Source organism: Rhyacophila brunnea, unplaced genomic scaffold (assembly GCF_057557595.1).
Source record: "Rhyacophila brunnea isolate RB1 unplaced genomic scaffold, BYU_Rbru_1.0 scaffold_4, whole genome shotgun sequence".
Taxonomy (NCBI): Eukaryota; Metazoa; Arthropoda; class Insecta; order Trichoptera; family Rhyacophilidae; genus Rhyacophila; species Rhyacophila brunnea.
Window position 1 is genome coordinate 51,637,478 of NW_028233068.1, and position 23,891 is coordinate 51,661,368.

General features: G+C 33.7%; 1 protein-coding gene across 14 annotated transcripts in view; it reads left to right on the forward strand.

Annotated features, from left to right (window-relative positions):
• Positions 1-23,891, forward strand: part of PMCA (plasma membrane calcium-transporting ATPase 3) — a 398,702-nt gene that overhangs the window by 241,904 nt on the left and 132,907 nt on the right. Inside the window, exon 1 of one of the 14 annotated variants that reach the window (XM_085953882.1) lies at positions 8,774-9,037. The exons of the other annotated variants lie outside the window; for them this stretch is intronic. The gene's annotated coding sequence lies outside the window, so the exon portion shown is untranslated. Of the gene's footprint in view, positions 1-8,773; positions 9,038-23,891 lie in introns of those variants that run through there. 14 annotated transcript variants of the gene reach the window in all.

Sequence of the window (23,891 nt, forward strand, 5' to 3'; positions counted from 1 at the left end):
ATTTTCTTGTCATAATTCATTCCGTCGGGCCCAGTGATTAGTTGTTAAGCCGCGGATCTCTGTTTGATTTCCCTGTGCGCCACTGCGGCACAAGCATTTAATGTTATCTTCTGGCAGCCAATACGCACACTCGCCATACAATAAAATCAAATAATCATGGAAACGTTCGCCCTCGACAGGGGTGTTCAATCCCATACCTGACTTCTTTCCAATACCAGACATTTTTCTAATTCTTTGTGGAACGCAGGTTTCGAAATACAAAAAATATGTTATACCAACAATGCTAAAGAGATCTTATACGGGGAAGATGAAAAATAACATGTTATCAAACCTAATGGATATTGCAATTCATTTCGAATTTATGATTTATTGGTTGCAAACTTCATACCTTCGTCCTGACTCCTGAGGCTTGTTCGTTTGCGGAGCACTGATGCAAGAATCGCCTAATGTTACAATATTAAAACAAACCTTTTAAATTTATACAATGTACTATCATTATTTAGTTGGATGACGGTTCACAACACAAAAATTGCATATAAACAGTACCTACCTAGTTATCTCATATATTCACATTATGTTACTTTATTTGGAATCGCCACCAAGTATTAAATACACTGATATAACACCTCAGAATATATGGTTCTGCGAGCGGTGTCACAAATTAAGTATGTTTCGTAACGAATGCCACATTCCTAAATCTTATGTTTCATTGAATAAAAAAATAGATTAATGAGACATCAAATGTCAGCAAAATCTTTCGTTGATTTTGATAGTTAAATATTGAGTTGAGTTGAGTGTTAGGTACGTAATTTTATCATTTAGAAACTAATTTTCCTTATTTTTAATAGTAAAATTTTAGTGGATAGCTATTGTTTCAATAATATACATTTAGTTATGTATCTTCTTGTTCTTCGGCCATCTCCGCCCCCTTTAGCTGGAGCATATGGACACCACAGCGCCTCTAAGAATCCCTGTCGCTCGCCAGGCTGCTTGCGTCATGTCAGTATCCCGTAGCTCCGCCGTATACACTCTAGATAGTATTTGGCGATCTTCTAGTACACCGGAATCCGGTTGGCTTGAAGAACAAGCAAGCCAGGTTGAAGCTATTTTCAGGAGTCTGCAGCTCGTGGTCGAGCTAGGTCCATCGCCGCCTCTTTACTCAGCGTGATGAGAAACTGCTTGGTTCGCTTTATTATGTACTCGTTACTCTTAGCGATAGTGCCCATAGAACGCGTCGAGCGGGCGAAGTCGGCGTATGAAGCGTTTATTCATAACCATAATCACACGTCTCTTGCCGCGCATTACCCTTCACCTATGTAATAAGCGGCCCAAGCAGCACAAAATAATTATTATTACAGCGTCTCTCATAACAAAGCAATAAAAATATTATATTATTTTGGAGCTTGTAATTAATATTTACGACGACATTATTCAACCAGCGAAATATAGGACACGGAATAAAATTAAACAATGACTTCTCTGTTATTAAATAATGACTTCTCGCCCGTCGAACGACGACGCTTCGAGCAGCGTGATTTTGGTAGCCGTGTTCAATGAATGGACTTCTTTGTATTTTCATTAAATCGTATCGCCGAGAAGCGAAAAACAGTGACTCATGCGGCAGGCGGGGCACAAGGCATCGTCAAGTCCAGTGTGCGCTGGCGTATTTGATTACGTTGTATTTTGGATGATTTACGCGCCACTTGTAGAAATTTTGCGCGAGCGCCGCACTCGCTGCGTCAATGGGCTTTATGCCTTAGTTCTGTTCTCAAAGCTCAGTATACGGTTGCTCTCAGATATACAGATTGTCATGTAGTCTGTCGGTTGTCTTTCGAATGTCCTCGATTGAGCGTAAATAACGATTAGACCCGGCATCCTCTGTTTAGTGTAGTGTGGTTAATATAATTCCAGAATTATAATATAGTATTTCATAGTAAGGTCACCGTTTCTTACCTAAGAGACTATTGGACTTGTTAAATGAATTTTTTGAGATATGTGTGGGACCTTTGGTGACACAGTGGCAATATTATATAAGTAAAAAACAGTTAGGTTTTCGTTTCACCACACCGTGTAACTACTATGTATAGAAAGCGTTCAATTCCTGACATTTGACTAAGTCCATTACATTAACGCATGTATATGAAATGTTATTATTGTCTCTAAGCAATGACGTGTATTATTTAATTTAAAATTTTTGTCTGCCTTGTACCCTTTCAAACACTTCCTTTCAAAAACGTTGACAACATTTATATAGAATTTGTAATCGCATATGTATCTACTTTACTTTGCAGGCGATTTACTCAACTCGGCTTATTATGCAACCCATTTATGGATCCCTTCAATCGTAAGCACTGAATTATGACAATATGATCTCCTCCATGGCTGCGGGCGCGGGCCTGTAGTTTTATTTTTAGGTGTCATTCCTACCGATCGCTATCTGAGTAATCTTTTTCAAATCCTTGGGCAAATTATGACAAAATACGTCGGTAATTAATAATGTAAAATTTACACAGATTACACATTTGACGTAAATGTCGCAGTCTGCCATGGTCGTACGCGTAGAACTTTACTATACAATTATGTTTTAAGAATTGTTGTATAATATATTTACTGTATAATAATACTTGCAAATATGTATCATAATATGATAAACTGTTTTAGAACTGGCGGAATCACATCCACCTGTAAATACAGGCCATAATATTATAGGTACAACCTTCCGTGCCAAACAGCGTCGAATCAGATATCATACCCAGTCTTATGCGTCAATTATATTGAGCTACTTTATGTTTGTTGGCGAATTTACAATCTGCCTGTAAAGTCGCCCAGTGTAATCATTGAACAAGCTAACAAGCAGATTGTGAACAATCTTCAGAGAAAAATTGAAAGCCGGTCAAGTTTACACGCTACACGCTGGCGTGTGGGCCTTCTGCGTTTGCGCAGTAGAGCGTAGTAGCAACCTCCCGGTAAAAAAACGAACTAAGTTCTGTCAAAATAGTCGCGGGCTTGTGGCTCCTCAGCGAATGGAAAGTTTTGTGTGTCATCATCACAATCGCAGTAGCTGAATCGCCCGGTTTTAAATTCGTCAACAAACAGCTCGTAAAGTAGCTCAATGTAATTGACGTTTTACACTGAGTGTACTATAGTCACTTATTATTATGTGTTATTCATAGTGTTGTGTGGTGATCAAGAAATCCCGAGAAAATGTGATTCACTATAAAATGAATCTATTGAAAATCGAAGAGTATGAGAAATATTATAAAAAAAAATGTTTTTTCGTGGAGCATGTTAATTTTTCCACTAATGTAGCAATTTTCTTACACAATAATTTATTTATGCATTGATATTATAGGTGGGCTTCATCAGTTCGATGAAAAACGTTATCTTGAGACAAAATAATCAGATCTAAATAATTCGACTTAATTCCAATATTCTGGGATTTCGACATGGCATTGCTTCAATTCTGAGATTCCGATATGAAGAAATGCAGTAACATTTTTACGAGGGGCCTCCAAACCTGTCACCGGCCCATATCTACAGATTGTTAAATAAAACACCGTTGTTTGAGAGTACATTTCATGGAGATGAGATCCTCAGTATTTTTTTTAAAGATTTTTGTTGGATTTGCTTGAATTATTTTATTATTTGAATAACAAATTAAGTAGGCAGGTACTCCTATCTAGGGATTCCAATCCCGGGATCCCGAGCTATTTTCGATACCTTTGAATCCCGGGATTGATAAACATAATCCCGGGATTTCGGGATTGATTTTTTTTATCAATTTTTATGGAAAATAAAATAAAAGCGAAATACTTTTAATAAAAAATAACTACATTAGAAATAAACTGAGGTTGAATGAAGTTTGATTTATACCCATGTGTAGGTTGCCGATTCATTTTATTTTTTCACATGAATTATTAAAAATGAGAAAGATTGGAAAAAAACAATGCTTCGCACTTTTAACAAAGTAATTCTACCATGACATCATAAGTTTTACGGCAGTTTCATATTTGGCTGACTAATTAGATTTATGAAGCGGAAAGGCCATAAGTACGCCATGATTATTTGCTTTACTATTTTAAATCTCGCTAATCCATTCATTATGTCTTTACTGTAAGAAACAGCAATCTCATATTAAATTCACATTATTATTTATATTACAATATTATTTACTCCATTAAACTTGTGTATTTCCAAGATTGAACGTATACAATATTAACAATAAATGTCTTAAATAGTATAAATTATACTAGATTTATTTTTCACCGATTTTATCAATGTTATTTGTAAATATAAAAATTTTATATTAACAATGGAAAAAAATGCCAATCCCGGGATTGTCAAATTGTAATCCCGAAATCCCGGGATCAGAATTTTGGCTCGGGATTGGATTCCCTACTCCTATCTAACAAATCTTCATACAATTTGAGACTAAAAATGAATGGGTATTATAAGTCTGCTTAAGGGCGGGACTTTGTCTAGGGACGTCACTGTTCTCAGCTAGCAGACACATAATTATACTATTAATGTTGTAAATAAAATTATTAAATCATACACGATAACACTAATCTAACACAATATCCTAAATAATTACAAGATAAAAAGAACTTTTTAAATACAGCGTTTTTAAATTTTCTGTTGAATCATATAAACTTGACTTGACTAGCTTGAACGATCAAAAAAAATGTATTTGATAGAAATAATACTGAAATGTCATTTTGACATTTCATATTGATTTTCATAGTAACGCACGTATATATTAATAATTTAGTTGCTAGGACCCCAGACCCCTAGCAACCAATAATGGTGTCGAAATAACTTTTCATGCAAAACAGAATTTATTGGAAATGAATTCAATTCTACTTAAAGATGGCTAAAAGTATTAAAAAAATGCATTGGCATCGTGTTCTGATGTATTCTAAAAGTTTTAAATGTCTAGCTAGTCGGGTAGTTAGTTAAAAATTGAATGCAAGATTTGTACCGGACAAATAAGAATACGAGCTAAGAAAAACGTTGTAAAAAAACTTGTTCAAAAACAATTCAGTTTGACATTATTATTGGCCCTATAGGACGCCAGTACAGGATTGCAATACCGAATGAAAATACCAATAAGTACCGGTATTTCGGTATTTCCTATTGAATACCGGTATTCGTTAAATATATGGCAAAAACAGAAGTGTCTAAAATAAATATACCTAATATATATGTATAAATCTCGTCGAAATATTAATATTTTACAGCACATGTCATTGCTGGTCCCCAAGTGCTTTGACGGGCAACGGAAGTAAACCATACATCGCATAATCCGACAAAAAATAGTCATGTTAAACCTTCTACGTTAATCAACACGTCATTTTATTTCTACCTTTAATACCGAATATGTCGGTATTATTTGATTTAAAAAACCAGTATTTCGGTTTGAAAAAATATTGAGATATCGGTATTGCAATCCCTACGGCAGTATAATATTGTTTTAAATGTTAGAATTTTGGTATTCACTCAATCTGTATTCGTAAACGATCTCAGATAACTTTATATTATCTAGCTATTTCTCTAATCTTATAGGTATTAGGTACTGATAGAAACACGTTACAAATGTTATCTCAGTAACAGCTTAGCTATGTGTAAAACGTCATTGAATTCAATTTGTAAGAACATTTATTAAATATTTTTAACAGGCGTAGGATATAGCTATTTTTTGTAATGGAGATACACCAGTGATACATAACATTTTTCATAAACTGGCAACTGGAATAAATTAATGAATAAATATAGTAATATTTATGTATATTTATTTATAAGGAAGTGCTTACTCATTTCAAAATAAGTTATGTTGGAATTGCTTTTTTATAAGTTTATTGATCTCGTAAGTTTATTGGTTTTATCGAAACGTTTGAAATATTCTCCTATATTTGTTTGTTGAATACCTACTGTAAGCTATTCTTATACTGGTGACTTCTATGACTAGATACAGCGATGCTATTTGTGAAGACGTAATGCCACATTTTATAAATTTCATCTGCGGTCGGCATGTGCTTCTCAAATTGTGATATTAATGAACTTAACATGGTGATCTAATAAAATTTAAAACGGAAATTTGTCATGCGCCCAATTAAAACTGGCGGAATAGCTTTTATTAGTAATTTTAAGTTTCCACCGAGGCCGTATTAATAGTCCTTTGTGTAGGAATGCACTATCGCAATCATTGAATGCCATCATCACGCATCAGGAATTATATTGCCTTTTGAGAGCCACATTAACATTTTCTCACTGGTTTATAAACTTACTTTGTTGTGTTTAATTGATATCCATTAAACCTGATATCAGTAACTCACCGGCGTATATTTGAGTATAAGTAGTATGTAGGTAAAAATAAATCGGTCTACGGCGATGTTCTGATGCTCTGGCTACTTGAGGCATCTAGCGGAAAAATATGAAATTTGATTTGCAATAAAAGGGTGTAAAAAGGTGGGAATTAATCAAAGTATTAAGAAATAATGAAAATAGTTTTCACGTAAACTTAATAATACCAATCAAAAGTAGCGTATCACATTTAAAAAATATAAGTGAACTTAGTTTTGACAACTGGTCACATAGAAAAAGGAGGAAATTCACAAAGCGAAATAATAATTTACCAAGCAAAATAATCTTTGGTTTATTGTCACTTTTGTCGGCTATGGTCACATCAATGCGCGAGACGTCATAATATTTCAGATTTTTCATAATATAAATAAAGTATGGTATTACTGTCTAAATTATCGTTTTAATATCATTAAAATCGAATAAGTATATGAGAATATGGATTGGTAATATATTTTTCAATACATACAAAATACTATTTATATCTATATAATAATTTTATAACCTTTCATCAAAGTGAGCCTTTCTTTTTGAATGAGTTTGTTTTATATTATAGCTTTAATGTGTTAACATAGATTTTCCTTAAAAAAAATGTAGGTACCTACGTACATATAACTTGCAATCCTTTTTATTCATATCGATTCGAGCTATGGAATTGTGACACTATCAACGCAGAGCAATTTCTGCTTTTTCATTTATAGTACCTACATGCCAAGTGATCTTTTCGCCCCCGCAAAGTGTTCAAATTTATTATTGGATAACTTAATTAAAGTTTCTCAACATAATAATATTATGATTGTCGTCAAGTGAATGCAGAACTGTTCTAACTCACATATGAAATATTTTACAAAAGTTTTCTTTGTATTTTATTTAAGTTATTTGTTATTTATATAATAAATGTATACATTACCTTGTTCATCAACAGTTATACTAAAATAATTATAATGTATAGGTACATTTTATTTATAAAAATAAATAATTAAAGTAGATTGTTTCAAAGAACTCCCTTCTAAAACAATTCAAATGTAAGTTAGAGTAGTTCTGCATTGTGTAATGACCAAATACTGCAATTTATCGCAAGGGTTATTTACAATAATGATTGCGTTCCCGGTGTAGACTTTCCAGAAGATGTTCTTATGCTTACATGATGCATATTGGGGTTTGAAGAAGTATCCACTTCACGAGTTTGGTGGGATTGAGATTATGGGGCAACTGCAACTTGCAACTGGCATGCCTTATCTGGGGGACTTTTAGCCATAGATAAACCAAACCGAATCTGAAGCTGTTGCACTGATTGACGACTTGTCTGTTTCACTATAACTTTTTATGTAATATGTTTATGTGTTATCTAATCGCCATATTATTTGTTTATGTGTTATATGTTTATGTGTTATCTAATCGCCATATTATTTGTTTATGTGTTATATGTTTATGTGTTATCTAATCGCCATATTATTTGTTTATGTGTTATATGTTTATGTGTTATCTAATCGCCATATTATTTGTTTATGTGTTATATATATGTTTATGTGTTATCTAATCGCCATATTATTTGTTTATGTGTTATCTAATCGCCATATTATTTGTTTATGTGTTATATGTTTATGTGTTATCTAATCGCCATATTATTTGTTTATGTGTTATATGTTTATGTGTTATCTAATCGCCATATTATTTGTTTATGTGTTATATGTTTATGTGTTATCTAATCGCCATATTATTTGTTTATGTGTTATATGTTTATGTGTTATCTAATCGCCATATTATTTGTTTATGTGTTATATGTTTATGTGTTATCTAATCGCCATATTATTTGTTTATGTGTTATATGTTTATGTGTTATCTAATCGCCATATTATTTGTTTATGTGTTATATGTTTATGTGTTATCTAATCGCCATATTATTTGTTTATGTGTTATATGTTTATGTGTTATCTAATCGCCATATTATTTGTTTATGTGTTATATGTTTATGTGTTATCTAATCGCCATATTATTTGTTTATGTGTTATATGTTTATGTGTTATCTAATCGCCATATTATTTGTTTATGTGTTATATGTTTATGTGTTATCTAATCGCCATATTATTTGTTTATGTGTTATATGTTTATGTGTTATCTAATCGCCATATTATTTGTTTATGTGTTATATGTCTATGTGTTATCTAATCGCCATATTATTATGAGTATATTCTCTTATATTGTAGGTACATAAAAAGAATATAGTTCACATATTATGTATTTATTTATATGGGCCAATAGTTTTTGATTCGTTTACCCGCTACCGCAGTACCGCATTGTTATATAAGTTACCTTTTCTCTTTCTTATCATCATTCACCTTCGTTACAAAATATCATTTTGCATCGTCTTATTAGTATCACTGTCACTTCTAACTTGAAAGATTGTTGAATCAGTCTATCGCGAAGTGGCCACAGTGCCGGTCCGCCGCTCGCGCCAGTCACTGTCATATTTATTAATAGTGTTTGCCGGCATATTATTGTGTTGTCTAAAATCTATTTGCTGTCATAAGAATCAGTGAACAAATTACTATACCTATTATTCACTTAGGTAGTGTATATTTTAATGCAATTGTTTTAATTTAATGTTATGTGCCAGTTGTTCCGTGATTTGTGAATTGGATAAATCTTCCATTCATTTACCTGTGGTGTGTTAAGGGTATGTGTAGCTATTTTTTTTTTTAAACATAATTATTGGCTTTTATTGTACATGTATTTTTTGTAAAAAATCTGAATTAATTAATATGAATATTATTTATCTTACCTGGAAATATAATTGAATATATTTGGAACTGTTAGTGGAAAAACGAAGTTCTGTATCGTTTAAGATTTATTAGTTAATTGTTATTGCGATATATAATTACATTTACAAAATAGCCCATATGCAAGCATTCGATATGAGTATAATATTATTCGATTCGTAAAAATAATGAAATAGGTATACAAACATAATATGTGTCCCTATTAGTACCGGCATTGAATCAAAGATAGTTTGAATTTTGATTCCATATAATTCATTAATAATTATTATTAGTATATTCAGCGGCAACAGCTGATTTGGAATTTGTAACAATCATCGTCTATTATACTCAATTCATCAAATTATTCAAAATTTGTGCAAGATACTAAACCAAGAAGGCTTTCTACAAACGCCTCTGCTGCTCTGTATTTTGTTTTCACGCTTGATGCGTGAGTTGTAAAGGATCCTCTATGTATCCTTGCAGGAACGTGTCCAAAGTATACCGCGTTTGACTTTATATATCAGTCATCTTATCTTGTTCACCCCGACATAAGCTATAATGTTATAATATAGCTGCAGAATAACTACGTTTACACCATATTATCGTGAAAGGTTTAGTTTAATATTTTTACGGTGTCTATTATTTTGGCATCATAGCTTCAACCATCATATTAAAATACTACATCTGTATCTATTCTATTTATTTTAGAAAGAGTTATTTAAAAATATATGTACCTACTTATGTAGTTAGTTATGATTTATGATGTTTCATTAGTTATCTCAGGTCATTATAGCATTCGTAGATAGATGTATTGTCTGGTTGTCAATTAATAATTGTCATACATTTTCAGAGAATTTCAATAGACAATAAATAACAACGTGTTTTGTGGTTAGATTTTTAATTTAAGGAAATGTGTATTATACCCTCCATCCCAAAAAATATTGGGTTTTGTTTATATTATAAGTACACTATATATTATCGACTGTGTTTAGGAAAAAGGACGTAAACCCTCGATTTTTCTAAAAGTGCTTTTATTAGATATTAACAATGTATACAACTAAATACACGTTCTGCAAAAAGGAAGTAAGAAGCAAATGCTAAATTATTATCTAAATTCAGGTTTTAAATGAGCTTTAATTAAGTTTTAATTTATTGAAAAAAGTTTTTACCCTCAATATTAATGTTGTTTTATGTAATAACTACTTACGTTACACCAAATCATCATGCACCCAATGTATGTTCTTATTTTAAATATTGAATCAAAATCATTCAAAAAACGTTTTTTGCACCTCCTGTAAAATTTGTTCTGTGAGGGTTACGCCCTTTTTTCATAAACACAGTCGTTATGAACGCCTTCAAATACGTAAATTGGCCGATGGTTTTTGACGAAAATTGATTTTAAATTCACACTTCCTATTTATTAGTTTGTATATCTGTAATAAATTAACAGCTTATCTAATGGTTTGCACATATTGTTTGGTTATATCTCTGGTAAATATTTTTCATTTTCACTGTATTAGGCGCCGAGTACAACAGACAGACCCTTTCATATTAAAATTGACCACAGCTGTTGGCTGTTATACTTTGGGGGTACAATAGGAAACACTTTTGCACTTTGTCCAGTTTCGGTTATGTTATTATTATTTTTATTTCATTGGTTTTTCTGAGTTCGGGTATACCTACATAATTATATATTATTATTATATAATTATACATTTCACATACATAATATACTATTCAATAATAAACAAATTGAGATAAAAATATTAGTTAAAATATGTAACAGTAGTGTTATTTTAGTGTTTATTATTTATTATTAGTGTTTTAATCTAATAAATTTATTTTTGAAACAAATCATATACATTGTAACTTATAAATCTGGGTTCATATTTATTTCACGTTTTAATTAAAATGCATAGCCCATTAAGCACCACCCACCCACCTTCTATCATCAAATAAGCAATGTATTGAGATAACGGGATTTGGACGTTTTTGCACATTTTTCTTTAATTTCAATACAATATGGTTATGTAAATATAAATAACAGGAAACTCAGAAATAATAGGAACTGAAATACCTGACGGGTGTGGAGAAGCAGGCAACCGACCTCGAGCGTAGAAGAATACGGTATAAACTTAAACACGTGTCAAGAATACGTCATACGTCGAATACTGATAACTGCTCTCGGTTTATGCATTGATGCTCTCTTAATATTGGGTATTGAAGGTTGCAACACTTATTATTGCACGTCTATAATGCGTTGGTCATTTTCGCAGGACACTCACACATTCAAAAACCTCCGTCAAAGTGTAGTGTATTGGAATATAGCCTATCGGAATTCTATTTATTAATCTGTTTTGTGATACATAAGTATTTTAATTTGGTCGTTTTGGAAATATAGGTACAATTTTAATCACGTGGTTTTTAATTTAAAGTAACGAACGCGCTCGCGATGGCCGAGTGGTAACCATTTAACCATCGAATCCCTGGTCTTGCACATGTTATTTGACAATGTGTGTTAGGATCCAGAGCATGGGCTTATTTGGTTGATTTAAGTGGCTAACATCCATTTGGTGTAAAAAATCTGTTACGAAACATGTTCATGGGGCGGCCAAGATTGTTTAGCTAGTTGAAAACAAAACGAATTTAAAATTTTCGCATGATAGAAAAAAATATTTAAAAAATTATTGTCGAAATAAATTAGAGTTAGTTTCTTTCTGCATATCGCTATCAAATATAATATTTATTTAAAATTTATTTATGATTCCACAACACTTTCCATGTAAAGTAAATGAATCATAATGAATGTCATCTTATTTTATGACAAATACCTATATTTGTGTATATAATATTCCCGCTCAGGTAGTGAGAAAATATGCCGTCATATCATTTATTATGCACGTCATATTGTTAGATTACGTCGATTCTAAAAGCATACGCTGTGCGCCATTACAATAAAATAATATTGTAACCGTAAAACGTGCAATTCGTTTTCTTCCGCATAAATTCTAAGTAGAAGTAACTTAACCTTTTCGAGTTTTATTTTATTGCTTTCGAGTATTGATGTTCTCTCTCTACGACCGATATTATTGTCAAAGTGCTTCAACCTTTTGCAATGCCCGACGAATCCGATGAAATAATGCTTGTCATATTTTCCACCTTCTCAGATCTTTCTTATGTACTTATTTCATTCATGCTATTTGCCTATTCGTATAATATACCTTTTAAACCACGTTAATTGATTTTTCTATGATTATTAAATAGCCATAATATAATATACTTGACAATTAACTACTCTTACATAGACTAAAAAACAGATACATATTATATTATTATTTCTCCTTTAGAGGGTTATCAAACATGTATTTATTGCTAGTGCATAATTATAATGCCATACTTATATTAGATGTGGTACTTAACATAATACCTGCATCGAGACTGCCATAAGTGGACCGGCCACGGTAATTTTTAAGATGCACTGAGATGCGGCCGCAGAAAGGTTATAGATCCAAAAATTCTTTTATTACAGCTGTGGGTATATTCAATACATAAGGCGGCCATCGACGGCTAAAGTGATAAATATTATCACTTATCATATTTATGTATTCATGCGATTAATTGTTAAAATAATTTAACCGTCTAAAGTGATTTTCAACCTTTTATATTTGCCGGAAACTTTCCTTTTATAAAATCTCTCGGAACCCCTACAGGCTGACACACTAGATTACAAAATAACCATGTTAAGTAAACTCATCCTTACTGTTACTAGCTACCGTGACATTCACAGCCGTTTGGTTCCGTTAGCCAAGTCCCACATTGAAAATCGGCTCGATGGGATATAGTCATAAATGAAAATTAGGCGTAAAATTGCAACTTTCCTTTATCCGTGCACATGACGAAGCCATGTCGGAACAGTGACGTCACGCGGCTAGCCAAAATTAACGACGAAGTCCGAAATTTTAGGATTACACCCGCGCCGCAGGTCTGGTGAAATTTGTTGCATGTGACACCACCTCTTTTTTTCAAACTGAAATATTGCAGTCATGTGGTGTGCAGAGGTACATTTTTTTAGTTTACATGTGTTTTGTGAATGACAACAAAATCACATCGACAAATTCGACGTGTTGCTGTTGAGACGAGTTTAGATGTGCGAGACGGCTAACATCTGAGTACTTGTAGTATGTAGTGTAGTATGGAGCATGAACACTTGTCTGTCGACAAAACAGAACACGACAAAACAGAATACGATAGTCTCATCAAGTGAACGACGTTGCAGTACTCCTAATACCCTCAACAATGCAGGGATCGCCGGAATCGAATATTTAGGACATTTAAAAGGGCTCACGATCCGCTAAAGTTGGGACACAAATGATTAATTTACTTATCACATTAATTGGGCGATACTGCCTACGTTAATCCTGACTGGGGTGTTTTCCACGGGCAGCACAGCCAGGGCGTTAATGTTTATTTTATACAGCGTGTCCGATTCAGCGTAACACTTAAAATTCATTCCAGTCTTTCGCGCCAAACGTTTCAGACGTGTTAATTTTTTTATTGTTGATTGTCCAATTAGAGCGATACTCGCCGAATTTAATGAATATCTCGCGAGAGGCAAAGTTAATAATTTCATTATTTATGATTTTTTACGTCAATGACGCTATTTTTGGACCTAAACCGGTCGCTAATGTAAGTTGGTAGGTATACATCTTGGTTTGTTTATTTTACATATTATGGCAGTCACAAGACAATCTTGCGTATCCGATATTGTTGCAGGTGATTGCTTTTTGACTTCTAGGAGTAAAGGTCAGTCGGTTGTTTGGGAACGTGGAAGGCCTAGGCATTAGGCACTGACTACTTTTGAGCCAGCCCCACGATAAAAAACCAAATGATTTCAAATTTAATTTGAATTTATTTTACATATTATATGATCATGACAAATTATAAATTCAAAGCGTTCACGATATGACATGAAGTAGGTGGTAACAATGTTCACATAAAAATACAGGGTAATGAGTAAATAATAAAAAAGTACATAGAAGCACACATAGTGAACTAGGTTGATAGACTCCTATCGTGAAAACTTATAAAACAACGTCCACCTAACATCACACTCACCGTAAGTGGAATATATCATTATCCGAAGCGATTTGATTAAACATAGTTATTGCTATACCCACATTCCAACTGTCAACGTAACGTACGTAGCAAAAACATTAATCTAGTTATTTCCTAGAATATCCTGTAACATGAAACTAAAAAATATGTTGTTGAAGATGACAGTGATGTGATTACACATAATAATATTAGTGATCCTTTTATCGTGCGTATATGTTTTGAGTGCTTGTTATGGTTTGGGTAATGTTTTATACTTGATTTGTGAGTAATACGTATCTTTTTAAGATTTCGGTAGTTATAATTTAAAAAATGAATGACTGGTTTGAACTGTTTCGAGCCCCCCATTTAATACTCTGGTCACCAGAGTCTGGTGGATATATTGCGTCTTCCGCGTCAAAGAAAATTGCCGCTAGGTAATGTATCCGAGTGCATTGGTATTTTGCTCTTGTTTATAGTACATGAGATTCGCATTAAAATATGTTGTAGATAAGGGTTGAACAAAATCTAAGCACATGTGCGAGTGAGGACGTATTTTAAGGGTCGTGAAGCCACTAATGACTAAATTGATGTTTGCCTTATACTTAGGATCTAATAAATGACACGGCAAATAGTGCAGTGCGTATTGCTATATCATTTTTTTTATAATAATCAACTACCTACTTGATTATTATATTTTAATGGATTATTATATTTTAATGGATGGACGTCTAGGTATTGTCAATTATTTTCCTGTTTGTTTTCAAACGCCTAATAACAAAATCATACGGCTTGGGTCAGAACAAAAACGGCACACACGATAGGACAGTGTATCATTTTCTTAGGTATAACTGCCTACTCGATATTTAGGGATATGCGTGTATGCTATTAAAGAATCTGATAATTTTATCTACCACAATATTTTCTAGCCTAGCATCATGTCTGTGAATTTTGTTGAGTGAATAAAATTGGCCGGTGACTTACCTAATAATGCGCCCGCCAACAGGTGCTGTCACTGCTTTTTTAAAATAGCACGTCACGAGCTAGAGAAACCTTCACGCATCGCACGTCTCACGGGAAGTATACTACCGTGTGAGAAAACGATGCAAAATAACCTCGGAAAAGCGTGGTATTTTCCGCACGGTTTTATATTCCCGCTAGATTTAGTTCATTCGATACGACGCGTCCGTATGATAATATGCTTTCTCAATATTTCGTGCAAAGTGAGTTAATTCGAGCGCCTCGTGGTCTGACTGTGTGAAAAATTATTGGCGTATTTTTTATCAGAATGTTTAGATGTCTGTACTGTACGCGTTTGCGTCATAAATATGTCAAAAGTGACATCATTTTGTTTGACCTTCAAAAATGACAGATTCCACCTCTCTTGCACGGTTTTTTAGGCGAGTTACGTCAATGGTTGTGAATTAGATTTCATTAGTTAGGTACATACGCTTAATTATATTTGACTACATAATAACGATGGGCAGTTTTTATAACAAAAATACATGTTATGTAGAGACACTTTCAAGTTATGTATTTATGTATATTTTTTCAATAAAAAAACATACTTACAATATTTCCAAATGTTTTGAGCATTCAACAATTGGTAAAATCCAGTCGAAAATATAAAATCGATACCTAAGTTTATATTTATTATGGATATATCCAAAATCAAATATTTTTAACGGTCTTGCATGACAAATAATAAATTCGATTATTGTAGACAATTTCACGAAGAGATTTCAATGATGAGTAAGCAATGTTTTGAAATGTCAAACATCAAAATGTCAAAATGATAATTAAATGTTTCTTTTTTTAAACATAAAATCACATATTTACTACATCTTGAAATTTTGCCAAAGATGACTTGAGAACATTATTTTTCTATCGAATTTGATTTCTATCGATTAGCTCCCACCAAGGCCTGTGAAAAAAACGAACCATAAGTGCGAATGACAAAGCATTCGGCACGCTTATATTTCCGCAAGATGCATTAGTGCTCTAATCTTATTAGATAGAATTTCTACGGCTGAATTAAATATTTTATCGAAACGTCGCCGGTAAATATTAATTTGACTGATTACATTCATTTAAAAACTGCGAGCACGTGTTGCTGAAATTTATTGTTTTTGTGTTGTGCTTACATTTGGTAGCAACATGATGGTATAACGTTTCATAATTATTGAGTTAATAATAAAATTGAGGTTCTACTGTGCGTTATACGCGAGAAACACGGCTTCATTTTGCCAACCACAACAATAGCCACTCTATATACATATTACAAAAACCTACTCTGGATTATGTCAACTGATTCATTAATCGTGCGTACAAAGAGGGACTTTATATTAAAAAAAAATCTGTTATTAGGGTATGCGATAAAATTTATTTATGGTGTTAATTTTTTTGAAAACTTATTTTCTGCATCAAATATACTTTTCATTTGTGGTAGGTACTTTATCATTATACTATGCCCAACATGCATCTTCATATGTAGCGTCCTTTATTTCGTTTTTTTATATGCGTGCAACTAACCAAAACTAAATCATTGGAATGCATTAGGTTTAAACTCGATTTAAATAACTATTGATGTATTATTAAGGGTCGAACCTCTGTCTCTCAATGCTAATACACTGGTTGATGATAAAAACGATGATCGTAACTGATAATTAATTATATCACCGGCTTGACGGAGTTTCAAATGAATTAATAATCTATCGATATGCGTTGACATTTAGAGTGCCAAAGTTTTTGGGTCATTTATTTATTATGCAGTAATCTAGAACTTCATCGTAAATGAACTACGTGTTTCTATTTTGCATAAGGAGTTTCTAATGTGTAATTAATTGATAAATGAATTTGAAATGAGAACTTGTAACCTCCAATATTCCAATATAAGTGATATATCAAAGAGGGCGCTTTGCATGTGCATAGAACTTATTTGTAATAAGAGATACCGCCTACATCTTAGAAAACACCGGCTGATTTTAAATGGTCAAACATTTTATTTTAAAATATTGTAAGTATACTAATAATATGCAGTCAGTTATAATCGTCACTTAAAATTTTAACTCAAAATTCAAATTTTGTTTTTTACAATTATTTACCTAGACTTGCAGCTCAGTAACCGATGCAGATACGACACGTAGTATTCTTATTAATAATGTGTAGTTCTTAATTTATGTTTTGTTGAAATATTTTTCGATATTGTTTTCAGTGGTTAATAAGATATTTTGAAAAATCGAAAATCATCCACCATTTTCCAAAATGGCGATGTAGGAGTGTCGATTTTTCGTTTGTTGTTACTGGTCATTATCACTATAATCATTTATTTATTTTAAAAAAAAAGACACGTTGAGTACATAACAAATTATTAATTCAAGACATTCACAACATGACATTTAGAATAAAAAAGTACATCAACTAGAGAAAAAACAAGGTAGAGAAATTATGTTATATATTATGTGAAGTCTCACCTTTAGAGGAATAAATTCCAGTAATGGGTTGTTTTTACTTAAAGCTATACTTCAGCTGAGGCACGGTCTAAAACGATCGTGACTACGCGACGCGCAAATTGTGCAAACGACGCTTGACGAACAAAATATAATTTGTTATGACAATTCAACATTCGTCCATTTAATGTTATGTTTATTGTTATTTAAGTAATAATAATAATATATTCATTGAAATGTTTTGTTTTTCGAGTAAATACGTAACATTTTTTAGTCATCTTTACACGGTTTAAGAATTAATTCCTCCAACACCATCACAAAACAAATTGACGTGCTAACAGGTCGTTTTCGCTCTCCGACTGGCAACGCGGCCGAAATTACGTCTCATCTATTGTTGAAAATTATTTGCCGTTTCACTGAAGTATGCTCTTAATCTTGGAGATAAGGTAAGCTTGAGTATTATATCTATCTTGATTTCTCGAACATCGCTTTCTTTGACGACTGAACATACTAAAATTCCTCTTATAATTTTCTCAGTGACGGCGAATTAATTCCTCTGTTGCGCTCGCTCACCTCTGGACAATCCGCCCGACGTCCTAATTCTAAAATAGATAACAATGAGGAGCGATAATTTTATTTTTTAAACTTACAATAATAGCATCGCTGGGGCTGGGTGGACGCCGCGACACTTTTCTCGTAAAACTCCTCACCATTAATTGTATTTTCCATTTATCACTTTGTTCCTCTGCTTAATCATCGTCTATTACCGTGTGTTTTCTACCATTATATTGTAGGTAGGTATTTACTATTTCGGCATATACCTATGGGGACCACTATCAGTGGAGCCGGAGTATCAACAATTTATTGTGCTCCACTGCTCCGGATTTTATTATTAAAGTTATACTTCTTTAGGCGCATTTGGAAAATCAGACCAGAGTGTATTTTTGGCGTGTGACATGTAACACATAATTTATTTTTTCACACGAAAAAAATCTCACTCGATTGGATTCGAACCACGATTGTTCGGTTATCAGCCGAACGCACTGCCTTTACGCCACAGTATGATAATGCAATCGTGACGATTATACAGTATAATAATATAGTTTATTCCGATGCCTAGGCAGCGAATTTATTATTATATGTACGAAGAATTGTTCCGTTGCCTAGGAAACGAATTTATTATTATCGGCGATTTGCAATTCCTTACGTAAACAAACGATTAAGCGTCAGATTGGCATTTGGTACTTTAAAAACAACGAAAACCAACGGCGTTCCAATAAGCGGTCCTTTTTTTGAGTGTGTAATTTAACAAGATAATTAAGAGCTAGTCGAAGAATCCATGTTATCACAAGTTTTGTTTTTGTTTTGTTACGCCAGAGAAGTATAACTTCTAACGCGCGTACATAAAGTACACACCGATATATTTTTTTATTAAATTTTCGTCCTAAAATCCAATTAAAAATTTTATATTTGACACTTTTTAACACTGGAATTATTAGAATTAATTCTAAGTGAGAAGAGGCAGATAATGAAAGAAAGAAAATGACGAATAATACAAATTATTTTAAAATTATTTATTTTTTGATATTTTTATACATATAATACCGGAGCGGAGTTTGAGCGGAGCAACTCAAAAAATGGCCCGCTCCAACCTTTGGTTATACGTCCAAGATGAGCGCATAGAAATGGTTTTTGCAGCAATGAAAGAGTTCCACATTTAAAGGAAACCAATCAATATGTTGAGGGAATGCACGGAGGAATTCAGGAGCAGATGCATAATCGTCACCCTTAGAGGTGTTAAACTGTTAGCTAGATTGAAATGGGGCGACTCATTATCGCATAATAATATTCTTTTTAACCTTGCTTTAGAAACGCTACATGAGAACCTCGCAAAGCAGAAGGTGGAATCGTAAACGAACCCCGCAACGTATGTTGCTATGCGGTTATTTTGGTGATACTTGGGTGAAAATAGCGGCATGTAAGTACGTTACATTTTCACCCTTGGAGGATGAGGCGAAACCAATACACTTGAAGGTGAACATTGAAAAGACCAGGTACTTGGGAGTGTCGGGGGAGAATGTACACCCAGGATTTTTTTGTATGCTATTCAATATTCGAAAGTATGTACTTGGCTTTTACTAACATCTCGCCAGCAGACCGACGATTGGGAATACAAAGTTCTTCGCTCTGGATCTAGATCTCGATAAGGATAATGAAGGATCTAGAGTAGAAAGCAGACAAGAGTGCGCGATGTGATAGAGGTGAAAGCTAAGCAGGTGAAATGGCAATGGGCCGTCATACAGTGCTACCCAAGGGGCACTAAACGCCCTCAGGTATGCCCTAAAACCCGCTGGATAGACAAAGTCGTAATGTTCGGTGGACGTACGTGGCGGCGAAAAACTACGGACCGAGAGAAGTTAAGGGAGCTACGGGAGGCATTCATCTAGCAGTGGATCGACCTCGGCGGATGATGATGATGACATTGGGCACTCGGCCCTGGGCCGCCCCTGGAAGAAATGTGGGAACAGAGCAAAGAGAGATATAGAGAAGCTGGATACGACTGACTGTGGAGAATGAGATTTTGGAGGATGGTTGTATAGTCGGTCATGGATCCGAATGACCTGTAGCACCAGTTTAAGTAAGTAGATACTAGATTCCTACAATGCCCGTTGGAGAGTACTTTCCTTAGTGTTCATAGTCCTCGAATTTATCTAACCATATTTTTTTGTATATTAATACAAAAAAATATGGCAGGTTTATCGTTTGAAGAACAGGCTGGCATGAGCGCTTATTGATATATCCAATCGGAGCCAAGTGATGCATGTAATAGATGCTTGAATGAAAATAAAATTCATTGACCTACCAAATTAAGTAGGTATTTAATACCCACACTCAAATGCTTTTTTTTTTTTTTTTTTTTTAATATTTGCTATTTTGTCAGTTCGATGTTCTTTTACGTCAAATTATCATTGTTTTCTTTTATTTTATCACGTGATAAATAAAAGACTTCGAATGCTATGTGGGCCAGCATTATATTATTCACGACTGTACGAACTAACCTGCAAATATTGCATTTGTGCGCCAATCCGCAGCTTTACCTACCTACTCAATCCGGTCGAAACCATGCGAACATGTTGAAGTACATACTATGTTTTCCTAAGACCACGTCTTGAGACTTTCTGTCAACTAAAAATAGAATGGTATCTTATGTACACATCGCCCCCTCTAAGCATGGGATTAGAAGTGAATGAAATGAAAATACAATAAACACTGCAGCGCTTTCAAGGTTATTTTATATATGTACTTAGTACCTACACATAATACTAACATACATATTGTTAAGTATGAAAGGGATCAGATCATTTGGAACACATTTATTTAATTTATTTTTACTACGTTTACACATGACTGCTAGACGATTAACTAATAATTAGATACTATGAACGAGAGAAATCTACTTACTTATCAAAAAAGCCAGTCTAGATAAAATAAAGACCTCACAACATCAATATTTCGAAATAACGGCAGCTTCCGTAGAACACGTTGCTTATTTTGATTCTATGCATATTTAATACTTCCATCGCATTGCGTATTATATTGGATTTGCCTCTTATGATTTTGCATGCTATAAAAAATGTAAGTACTATGAACTAGAAACCAAAAAATAACTTAAGATAATAAGATGTTACCTTCCGAAAGTAATGTTTTAATTTATAACAGAGTTTATTAATTTTACGTAACGTAATACTAAAATACGTAATTTGTTAAGAGTAAAGAACTTACAAAGATGTTTTTATCAGACATTATCATCATCGTTCGCTCCATTTTTCATTTCAATCTCGACGGTTCACTGAAGTCAAGCGCCAATCTTGTATACCGATTCTCCTGGCATCAGTCATCAAAATCTAAATCTCAATTCCTCTTCGACATTTAGGGTTTTCGCAAAATACCTCTTTACACGACTAGCCGTTTTCCATGTGCTACGTTCTCTAAAAGTGTCTAATCAAAATGCGTGTGGAGCTCACATTATTTACATTGTATGGGCACCATTCGTGACTGCACAACCCGTTAACGGTGGTATCTAACGGATTCAGGGTCGAAGGGTGGGATTCTGATCGATCCCGTATCCATGTTTTTTTTTTTAACCAGCTTCAGCTTATATAGGATTTATCTTTAAAAAAATATATTCGCGTTTCTTACTATCAGCACCATGGCCCCACATCCTGATGCGGGCCCCCAGGCTAGAATCTTTAGCGGCCCCCCTACCTATCGCTTATGTTAAAGGCAGTGTGACGATCTACAGTGGTGTATTCCAAATAGTGTTAGAGGTAAAATTTAGGGTATTTTTTATCGTTTTTTTTTTTTTGGTACACCTATGGAGTTATGGAATATTGACAAACAATAATCAAAAATTGCATCACACCAACTACATACATTTAGTTGTTAATATGCTTTAAGTGAAATAGCGCCGCAGGCGACATTTTTTTTACTATTAGTGCAATTTTGCGATGTCTGTTTATCTTACTTGGCTGGTCGATCCGCCAGGCCGGGCCCCCAGGTTAGAGCCCTGTCAGCCCCCCTTCATGGGGGCCATGATCAGCACTCTGCTGTGATCGGATGCGTATCGTGTAATTGCCATAGCATACATATTATTATAAGAGACATAGTTGAGACACATAAATACTATCAAAACACTGAAGTTTTTTGAGATGTTGCTCCGAAGTAAAGCTTTACTGTTTGACCACAATGATAAGAGTTGCGGATACGCTGCATTTCCGCAGTTTCTTGCAGTACCTATTTGTTTATAGCTACAGATATAGTAAAACTATTATGGGTAGGTACAGTACAAACATAGAGATTGGATATGGAGTACTGTGGCATTACCCATATTAATACGGGTGTTTCAATATCAAATATTCTTTTTATTTATAGTTACAGTTACTAACATATCATTACCTATCCGCTCAAAAAAAAGCCTACAGTAGCCAAACTACATTTAACTAAAATCCGTCTACGGCGTAGACGCTGAATAACGTAGCTGTAATGTCGATTTTAATTATGTACTGTACATTCTGTATATTAAGATTGCAATAATGGTTATTATTTTTCTTGTCTAAGTACTGTAATGCTGTAAAAATGTTGTACCTCATAAGTCTAGAAACATTTTTCATAACATAGTAAAATTATTATCGGATCTAGTTTTTAATAATGGTTAAAAAAACGTATAAATAACTGCGATGAGAAATGTTATAATCTATTTCACTTAGGCACACTTACACATGAAACTAATTCAGGTAGCAAATGTGAAGTTATTCGAAGATAATAATATTATACTCTAATTGCGTTACCTGTAAATTCGTGGTGGAAAGCAATTTGTAATAATTAAAATAAAACCCTAATATTTTGTAGTACCTACCTACTTATTTATGATTAGGACCGGTTTCGTCCGCTTCAATTTGACATTCCAACTAGTGCAACATATCCGATATTACGGCTATTACGTACGAGGGTGGGTCAATAAGTCCTTATAAAAGCCGACAGGTGGCGCGACTAGTACTGTAAGCGGTTTGTTTTCATGCAGCGGCACTACCGATTCAGTATGCTGCGAAGTTTCAATCAGATTGGTCGGGTTGTTGTTTTTTATTTTCGTACATTTAAAAAAAAAATTTGCTTGTTTACAAAAATGGAGAAAATTGAGTTTAGAGCTGTTATTAAACATTTTAATATAAAAGGGTTAACAGCAAAGGAAATAAAAAATGAATTGGATTTAGTTCACGGCATATCTGCTCCTTCACTTGCAACTATTTATAACTGGTTAAATGAATTTAAACGTGGTCGTACATCAACAAAGGATGAACCACGCTCAGGACGTCCTGTAGAGGTGACTACACCAGAAATGATCAATAAAATCCACGATATGGTGTTAAGTGACCGAAGATTAAAGTTGAGTGAGATAATTGAGGTTACAGGGATCTCAAAAGGTAGCGTCATTTCTATTTTACATGACAAATTGGGCATGAAAAAAGTTTCTGCAAGATGGGTGCCGCGTTTGCTCACAGTCGACAATAAACGCAATAGGGTGGTGGCCTCTAAAGCCCTGTTGTCGCTCATGCAACGCAATCCGGATGAATTTTTTCGTCGCTTTGTGACTGTAGATGAAACATGGATACACCACTATACTCCCGAGACGAAAGAACAGTCAAAGCAGTGGATTGCGAAAGGCGAACCATGT